This window comes from Rhinopithecus roxellana, chromosome 10 (genome assembly GCF_007565055.1).
Source record: "Rhinopithecus roxellana isolate Shanxi Qingling chromosome 10, ASM756505v1, whole genome shotgun sequence".
In the NCBI taxonomy this organism is placed as follows: Eukaryota; Metazoa; Chordata; class Mammalia; order Primates; family Cercopithecidae; genus Rhinopithecus; species Rhinopithecus roxellana.
The window spans coordinates 119,415,877-119,426,249 of NC_044558.1; positions in this window are offsets into that span (position 1 = coordinate 119,415,877).

Below are 10,373 nucleotides of genomic sequence, written 5' to 3' on the forward strand. Positions count from 1 at the left end.
GGAACCTTCGCCTCTTGGGTTCGAGCGATTCTCCTGCTTTAGTCTCCTGAGTAGCTGGGATTACAGGCACGTGCCACCATGCCCAGCTAATTTGTATTTTTAGTAGAGACAGGATTTCTCCATGTTGGTCAGGCTGGTCTCGAATTCCTCACCTCTGGTGATCCGCCTGCCTCAGCTTCCCAAAGTGCTGAGATTACAGGTGTGAGCCACCACACCTGGTCTTCTACAAAAAAATTTAAAAATATTAGCTGGGGGTGGGAAGGGTGGGGCAATGGTGCTGCATGTCTGTAGTCCTGGCTATTTGGGAGGCTGAGATGGGAAGATTGCTTGAGCCCAGGAGATTGAGGCTGTAGTGAGCCATGATTGTGCCACTGCACTCTAGGCTGGGCAACAGAACAAGCACCTGTATCAAAACAAAAAAGTGCAAGATTGGAGCTTCAAGGCTTCTTGAGGCCTTGTCTCAGAACTGGCACAACATCACTTCATAAGGCTATCTCAGATTCAAGGGAGTGAGAGGAGAGATGCTACCTATTGGAGAAGCAGCAAATACTATGACCATTCTCTTCATAATAGGAGTCAGCAAAACATAATTGATTTGTTTATGGGTTTAGATTGTCATGTCTCCATAGGACAATGCAAATGGTATGTTTGTCAGAACCCAGTTGGAGTTTTGTTTCCCAGCATCCAAAGGAAATCCCTAACTTATTTTTTCTTCCCATAAGCAGCCCCAAACACTTTTACTTATAAGCCATCTCTACCTGAATGAGCACTCATTGATAAGCTCAATCACTGATCATTTCCTTATCAGTTTAAACCATATCTATTTTAACACTGTCTCTTTTTCACACACATAGCTAAGAATGAGCTGGGGGGCTGGGCGTGGTAGCTCACACCTGTAATCCCAGAACTAGGAGGCAGAGGTGGGCGGATCACTTGAGGTCAAGAGTTTAAGACCAGCCTAGCCAACATGGTGAAATCCCGTCTCTACTAAAAATACAAAAATCAGCTGGGTGTAGTGGCAGGCATCTGTAATCCTAGCTACTCAGGAGGCTGAGGCAGGAGAATCCCTTGAACCTGGGAGGCAGAGGTTGCAGTGGGCCAAGATCATACCACTGCACTCCAGCCTGGGTGACAAAATGAGATTCCATCTCAAAAAAAAAAAAAAAAAAAAACGGCCAAACTGCTTTTTGCAAAGTGGTTGTACCATTTTATATTCTCACCACCATGAATGAAAGTTCCAATTGCTATATTCTTGCCCTCATTTGATAATATTTTTAGTTTTAGCCATTCTAATGGATATATAGTAATAATTTGATGGTTTTAATTTGCATTTCTCTGTTGATCAATAACATTATGTTTTGATTCATGTTGGGCACTCATATCTTTGGTGAAATATCTATTCAAATCATTTGCTTTTATTTTTTTTTTTTCTTAGCACTTAAAAAAGACTTTTTGCCAGGCATAGTGGCACATGCCTGTAGACCTAGCTACTCAGGAGGCTAAGACAGGAGGATCACTTGAGTCCAGTTCTGGCTTGTAGTGGCTTGTAGTGAGCTATGCCAATCAGGTGTTTGCACTAAGTTCAGCATAAACATAGTGACCTCCTGGGTCACTGGGACCCAGGGTTGCCTAAGGAGGGGGGAACTGGCCTACGTCAGAAATGGAGGTCAAAACTCCTGTGCTGATCAGTAGTGAGATCACACCTGTGAATAGCCACTGCACTGTGGCCTGGGCAACATAGTGAGACCCTCATCTCTTTAAAAAAAAAAACTACTTTAGTTTTTAAAAGCAGTTTTAGGTTCTGAGCAAAATTGAGAGGAAGGTACAGAAATAACATATATCCTCAATGCTCCCTTCCCCCATACGTAACCTCCCTAATCACCATCCCCCAGCAGAATGGCACATTGGTTACAATTGATAAACCTACAGTGACACATCATTATCACCCAAAGTTTATTGTTTCCATTAGGGTTCACTCTTGGTGTTGTACAATCTATGGGTTTGAACAAAGGTATAACGATGTATTCATCTTTATAGTGTCATGCAGAGTCTACACTGTCCTAAAAATCCTTGGCTCTGCCTGTTCGTCGTGTCCTCCCCACTAAACCCTGGCTACCACTGGTCTTTTCACTGTCTCCATAAGTTTTTCCTTTTTCAGAACGCCATATAGTTGGAATCATAAAGTATATAGCCTTTTCACATAAGTTTCTTTCACTTGGTAATATGCATTTGTTTCCTCTATGTCTTTTCACAGTTTGATAGCTCATTTCTTTTTAGCATCGAGTACTCCATTGTCTGGGTGTACGACAGTTTATCCATTCACCTGCTGAAGGACATCTTGGTTGATTGCTTCCAAGTTTTGGTAATTATGAATAAAATTGCTATAGACATCCATGTGTAGGTTTTTGTGTGCATTTAAGCTGTCAGCTCCTTTGGGTAAATACCAAAGAGCACAACTGTTGGATTGAATGGTAAGAGAATGTTTAGTTTTGTAAAAGACCACCAAACTGTCCTACAGAGAGGCTATACCATTTTGCATTCCCACCAGCAATGAATAAGGGTTCCTATTGCTCAACATCCCTGTCAGCACTTGGTGTTAGTGTTCTGAATTTTGGCCATTCTAATAGGTGTGCAGTGGTGTCTCACTTGTTTTGTGTTGTTTTTCTCTACTCAGACAGCTCATCCACATCATGGTTATTTTAGTTTGCATTTCCCTGATAATATGTGATATGGAACATCTATTTACTCTTATTATTTTTTCTTATGATTGAAGTTATAATATTTCTTTAAATATTTTGGATAAATCTTTTGTCAGATATATGCACTGGAAATATTTTTATGGGGGACCAGTGTTGATTGGATCTGTTTAAAGAGAAAGGAGAGAACGTTTCAGGCAGGGAATGCAATCGATGTGAAGGTTTGGGATAATTTGTTTCATTTATCTTTAACACCATGTTATGGGTGGCAAAATAACTTCATTGGCATTTTTTTTTTTTTTTTTTATCAAGAAAAGACCTTTTCTGAATGAAGCAGTATTATAAACCTAATGGTGACAATAAAAGTGATTCTGAATAAATGAAAACCAAAAGAGATTGTTCTGGTTTTACTCGTAAATATAATTCTTCATATACTGAGTTCAGTTTTTTAGCCATAAATGAAGATATGGGAAAACCATAACATGTTATTTGCTGAGAAGTTCTGGCAAATAAGCAATAAAATCATGAAAACTAAATCAACATTTAAATACAGAACGTAAACAGATAAGTCCAAAAGCAGAAGATTGCTTTGAAAGAAAAACCTAATTAAAAAACTGACAGCACAGATATTCAGTATTTCACAAATAAACGTTAATGCTTTTTTGACATCTTATAAAGTAAGCAACTTTAGATTGCTAAAACTAAAAAAAAAAAAAAAAAAAAAAAAAAAATGCAATTATTAAGACAATGGTGAAAAACTGCATCAAAGATTCTTAGAAAATGTTGGGAGACTGTGTGGCAAAAAAAGTACCTCAATTACCAGTTACCAACACACAACAATTTGAAATATCTAGGAAGATCAACCCATAGAACAAAGAAAGCTAATAAATTACCTTTTCTTGCAATTGGTTTGATGTGCCATTAATATATAGATATTACTAATATGGCAATTAGTTTATATGCTATTTGAATATGATAGTAATATGAAGGAAGAATTCTCTTTTTTCTGCTTCATTGCCAACGAACAACTAAGTCTAAACAATAAAAAAGTGTGGAATAAATTACTTTGCCAATAAATGTGATTTGAAGCTTTGTGTAGTAGTACGATTGGATGGATAGCTGCAGTGGTAAGAAGACATTCCGGAATAATTACCTAAGTTAAGGAGCTTGCCCTAGAATGTAAATCAACATACTATATCTTTATTTGAAAAATTCTTGGTAGAAAAAGCGTATCAACTGAACTGTACAGTGTGCTCAGTGACTTAGTAAAGACTATAACTTGTGTAAAGGCTAATGCAGTAAGTTTGAGATTGTTCTCTTTATTATGTAATAGTTTGGAAAACTTAAACAACTGTGATAGAGATATGATGGTTATCTAGAGGGAAAGTTCTGTTGAGCATATTTGAACATTTATTATTGCTGCAAGAAGCCAGTTTGATCCCAGCTTTATAAAGATATACATTGGGCCAGACACAGTGGCTCATGCCTGTAATCCCAGCACTTTGGGAGGCCAACGCAGGCGGATCACCTGAGGTCAGAGGTTCAAGACCCGCCTGGTCAACATGGTGAAACCCCGTCTCTACTGAAAATACAAAAATTAGCTGGGTGTGGTGGTGCACACCTGTATTCCTAGCTACTCGGGAGGCTGAGGCAGGAGAATAGCTTTAACCCAGAAAGTGGAGGTTACAGTGAGCCAAGATTGTGCCACTGCACTCCAGCCTGGATGAAAAGAGTGAAACTCTGCCTCAAAATAAAATAATAAAATAAAATAAAGATACATATTGGCCAGCTAGAGTTACCATCAATTATCTGAAGATAGTTCTGATAGCTTCAGAATTCTTTCATACAAGGCAGGAATGTAACTTGTTTTTCAATGGCAGATAAAATCAAAGAGCGAAAGCAAAAGGTAGAAGCTTGAAAGACCAGAGTTTCTACAGATTGTTATTAAATGTTCCATAATTTAACAATTGTCATTGAAGTTGGTGATTATCTTGATATTGCACATCTGTGAGAAGTAATCAAACTATTATGAATTTGATAGAATGCTTTAAGTTTTATTTTCCAACAAAAGAATGCCTACATATGGCAAATTCATAGATCTGGAATCCATTTATTTCATCAAAAGAGAATTAAAATTTAATTGTAAGCTTATATGATACATTGTTCTAACTGGCAACTAATGAAGAATTAAAAATGAATTTTGAAAATAGCACACCACTTGCTTCATTTTGGATAAAAGTTAAAAGTGAATATTCTGAATATGCTGAAATTATTTTAAAAACTTTTTTTTCCCATTCCCACTATTATCCCTTTGTAAATCTGGTTTCATCTTATGACTAATATTAAAAAGAACATGGAAACAGTTTAGATATATATCAGTCCATCAGAGTAGCATTATTGTCAATCTACCCTGGATTACATATTTTAACGAGAAAGAAACCAGCTCATTTGTGACATTTAGAACTTTTTTTTTTTTTTTTTTTTTGAGAAAGGGTCCCATTCATTTTATTGCCCAGGCTGGAGTATGGTGGTGCAATTGTAGCTCACTGTAACCTTGAACTTCTGGGCTCAAGCAGTCCTCCCACCTCAGCCTGCAGCTGGAGCTTCAGGTGTCTGCCATCATGCCTGGCTAATTAATTTTTTGTAGAGACCAAGTCTCCCTGTGTTACCCAGGTTGGTATCAAACTCCTGGCCTCAAGTGATCCTCCCGTCTTGGCCCCCACAATTGTTGGGATTACAGGTGTGAGCCACCCTGCTTGACCTAAAAACTTTTAAATATTAATATGCACTGTGTTTATTCAAAGTATATCTAATGGTCTAATAAACAGAATCACTATTTCAATTATAATCTTCAGTTATAATTGAAGAATGACAAAAAGTTGACTTATAGAAATTTTCTATATTGATCTTAAATTCACATTTTCAGTGAAAACTTTTTTAATACTTTTTTCTCTTTCCCTTTTATGTATGTTCCAATTCTATTTATTGAAATTTAATTTTATATCCATTAAGGTAATTAAAAAGTGGGGCATTTAAAAAAATGTTTTCTCTTTTCATTCTACTGGTTTCATTTTATAATTTATAAAAGTACTGGACCACAATGGATTAAAGAACTATCCTTTCATCACAGACAGTTCAACGTCTCCTATTTTTTTTTTTTTTTTTTTTTAGATCGAGGCTTGCTCTGTCACCCCAGCTAGAGTGCAGTGGTGCGACCTTGGCTGTCTGCAACCTCTGCCTCCCAGGTTCAAGGGATTCTCCTGCTTCAGCCTCCCAAGTAGCTGGGACTACAAGTGCACCCCACCACACCCAGCTAATTTTTGTATTTTTAGTAGAGACCGGGTTTCACCATGTTGGTCAGGCTGGTCTCGAACTCCTGACCTCGTGATCCACCTGCCTTGGCCTCCCAAAGTGCTGGGATTACAGGTGTGAGCCACCATGCCCAGCCAGCTCCTGTTTTATAGTGTACTTTCTGGAATGCTATTCAGCTTTCTCTTGAATTCTTTTAGTAACTAGGAGTTCACTACGTTTCCATGGACCTAACTCCATTTTTGGACAGTTTTCTCTCTCTCTTTTTTTTTGAGATGGCACCTCCTCTGTCGATCTCAGCTCATTGCAACTTCTGCCTCCCGAGCTCAAGCGATTCTTGTGCCTCAGACTCCTGAGTAGCTGGGATTACAGGCACACACCACCACATCTGGCTAATTTTTTTTTTTTTGGTAGAGACAGGGTTTCACCATGTTGAACAGGCTGGTCTTGAACTCTCGACCTCAGGTGATCCAACTGCCTTGGCCTCCCAAAGTGCTGGGATTACAGGCGTGAGCCACTGCATCTGGCCATTATTGGGCAGTTTTAATGGAAAATCTTTCCTTATATTGAGTGGAAATCAGTCTGCTTATGGTTTATAATTCTCAGACTTGATTCTGCCCCTGAATCTGTATGAAACAAATTTACTCCTATTTAAAAATATTTATCATATTCCTTATTTTTCTTTAAGCTTTATTTTTTCTTATTATCCATACGACATACTTCCAGAACCCTCCCTATCCTGGTTGTCCTCCTCTAGGCACATGCTTTTAATAATATATTTCTTAAAATGTATTACCCGGAACAACATTTTTTTTTTTTTTTTAAACTGTGGACAGTATACTTTTACGAATGGTGCCAATAATGCATTACATTTTTTTTTTAGCAGTCATGCCACCCTGTTGATTTGCATTGAGTCATCATTTCTTAAGAGGGAATCAGGATATCAAAATAGTCTCCAAACTCAGCTGATTCCTTCTGCAAATACACTCTCCACCCTTCTTGATTCCTTTTTGGGAGAAAAGAAAAAAGTTTATTTTCATTGCTAACCTCACTGATTTTTAATTTTACTATTTAAGTGTTAGAAACACAGCTGGTAATGTAACCAAAGAAGATTTTTGGCAGGGGATGATGCATTCAGAGGCTTCATTCTGGCTACAGGAAGCATGGAGGATGGGCTGGAACGGGAGCGTGATGGCATGCTGGGCACACTGTTAAGTGACTGATGGAGTCATTCAGCTGAGAAATGATAATGGCCTGGATTAAGGAAGGAGAAGAGGGGACCAAGAGATGCCAGAGATACATAGAGAGTAAAAATTAATAGGCCTTGGCAACTAATTTTTTTTTTTTTTTTTTTTTGAGACAGAGTCTTGCTGTGTCGCCCAGGCTGGAGTGCAGTGGTGTGATCTCGGCTCACTGCAACCTCTGCCTCCTGGGTTCAAGCAATTCTCGTGCCTCAATCTCCTGAGTAGCTGGGACTACAGGTGTGTGTCACCACTCCAAGGTAATTTGTGTATTTTTAGTAGAGATGGAGTTTCGCCAGGCTGGTCTCGAACTCCTGACCTCAAGTGATTCGCCCGCCTCGGCCTCCCAAAGTGCTGGGATTACAGCCGTGAGCCACTGCACCTGGGTGGGCAACTAATTTATATGGAATGACAGAGAGTGATTAATGAAAAATCGGGGGAGAAAAACTACTCTTGACATCTGAAAGCTGACTTGGCCTTCACAGCTAGGCTATGTTATTTTCCTGTTGGGCATAAGTCTCACAGAATACCAACATTAAACAAAATTACTCTGAGACCTTAATAAAGTGAGAAAAAACAAGTCCACTTCGTAATTTTGTCTAAGCACAGGCAAAAAGAGGGTCACGGTGCCATCCAGAAAATACCAAAAATCACCCTCTCTCAGCTAAAATGAGCAACTGCTACTTTACTAGTGACGGCTTTGTCCCAGCTCTAGTCTGCCTTTCCTGTAGAGAAGATGTATTGAGATAATCATGAAATTCTTCTTTCTGATAGGATCCAATCTGGAGCAAACCCCTGTTTCCTTAGACCTTCTCCCAATCCCAAATTCTATACTAGGTTCTTCTAAACACTCCTGCTGAGACACACCATGGTTCCCTATGTTGTGTGTTCTTTGCTGCAATGAGTAATAAACTCAACTTGTTTTAACTAGAGGTGTGTTCCTAGTGGTCTCTGGTTAAAGGGCATTGACATTAAGAAGAATTTCAGAGTTTTCTTGCTTGGACAATCAGGTGTGAGTACTGCCAGTAATAGAGATAAAGAGTACTGGAGGAGAAGAAGAAAATGTCTTCAGTTTTTAACAAGGTACCTTTGAGATATTAGTGGGTTACTCCAAGTGGAGCTATCCAAGAAGTAATTGGATGGATTTATGGCTCCGGGGGCTCAAGAGAGATGTCTGTGCTATATCTATCTATCTATCTGTCTATCTATCAATCAATCATCCATCTACCTACCTACCTACCTTGTAGCTACACATAATGTACTCAGAAATATATATATTTGAGAGCTTTTTTTTTCTTTTGAGGCAGGATCTCACACTGTTGCTGAGGCTGGAGTGCAGTGGCTCAATCTTGCCTCACTGCAGCCTTGACCTCCTGGGCCCAAGCAATCCTCCTGCCTCAACTTCCCAAGTAGCTGGGACTATAGGCACATACCATCACACCTAGCTAATTTTTGTATTTTTAGTAGAGATGGAGTTTCACCATGTTGCCCAGGCTGGTCTCGAACCCCTGGGCTCAAGCAATCTGCCTGCCCCGGCCTCCCGAAGTGTTGGGATTACAGGTGTGAGCCACTGTGCCTGGCCCATTGTGTATATAATAGCTGAAGCTGTAGGACTGGCAAAGAGCACCCAGAGAAGGAAAACAATGAGAAAAGGGCTGAGGACAGAGCAGCAAGGAATATCCCATATACTTATGGGATGAGCAGAAAATGAGATACCCAGAAAAGACTCTTAGAAGGAGCCATCATTGGCGGGGCGCGGTGGCTCACACCTGTAATCCCAACACTTTGGGAGGCCAAGGTGGGCGGATCACGAGGTCAGGAGATCGAGACCATCCTGGCTAACACGGTGAAACCCCGTCTCTACTAAAAGTACAAAAAATTAGCTGGACGTGATGGCGGGCGCCTGTAGTCCTGCTACTCCAGAGGCTGAGGCAGGGGAACGGCGTGAACCTGGGAGGTGGAGCTTGCAGTGAGCCGAGATCGCACCACTGCACTCCAGCCTGGGCAACAGTGCATAACTCCGTCTCAAAAAAAAAAAAAGAAGAAAGAAGGAGAAGGAGAGAAGGAGAAGGAGAAAAGAAGAAGAAGAAGAAAACAAGATCTGGTATTATTCCTTTTAAGAAGCTTGTCCGTGAAGGATTATGGCTGTACGATCACACGTGGGACTGGAAGGACAGAGGGGATACCTTCAGCCCAGGTGTTTGAGACCAGCCTGGGCAACATAGACCTTGTCTCTACAAAAAAAATTAAAAAGTAGCCAGGCATGGTGGCAGGCACCTGTAGTCCCAGCTACTCAGGAGGCTGAGGTGGGAGGATCCCCTCAGCCTGGGAGGTTGAGGTTGCTGTGACCCATGAGTGTGCTACTGCACTCAGCCGGGGCAACAGAGTGAAACCCTGCCTCAAACAAACAAAACTCGAAGCAGAGATAGTATGATCAGAACTGAAGCTTAAGGCCAGGCGTGGTGGCTCACTTCTGTAATCTCAACACTTTGGGAGGCCAAATTGGGCGGATCACCCGAGGTCAGGAGTTGGAGACCAGTCTGGCCAACATGGTGAAACCCGTCTCTACTAAAAATATAAAAATTAGCCTGGCACGGTGGTGCACGCCTCTAATCCCAGCTACTCGGGAGGCCGAGGCACGAGAATCGCTTGAGCCTGGGAGACGGAGTTTGCAGTGACCCAACGTTGTGCTGCTGTACTCTAGCCTGGGCAACAGGCTGTCTCAAAAACAGCAACAAACTGAAGCTTAAGGTCAGAAGCAGGTCTGAAGATTATTTGACCTTGAGTCCCAGAGTAGCAAATAGAGCTCCTAAGGTTAGGATTCGTTTTTTAAGAAATATGGGTGAAGCTCTGCTTCTCAATACACATGAAGTGATCTCAGCAGAGGAAAGAGGCCATGTGCCCAGGCTGGGCACCAAGCAAAACCTGAAATCACCTCTGAAATGTTTGGGAAAGCTACCTGTGCCAAGAATGTTATCCTGGTGTATAAGCTTTGTATAAACAAAGCAATTATAACTTTGTTTACTAAAGTGAGAATTATTTTTATTGACTTTAATATTTCTCATTATTAAGGAAATAATGGAATGTTTTAGTTCCAGTATTTGAACTAAAATCTTCCAAAGAAGGT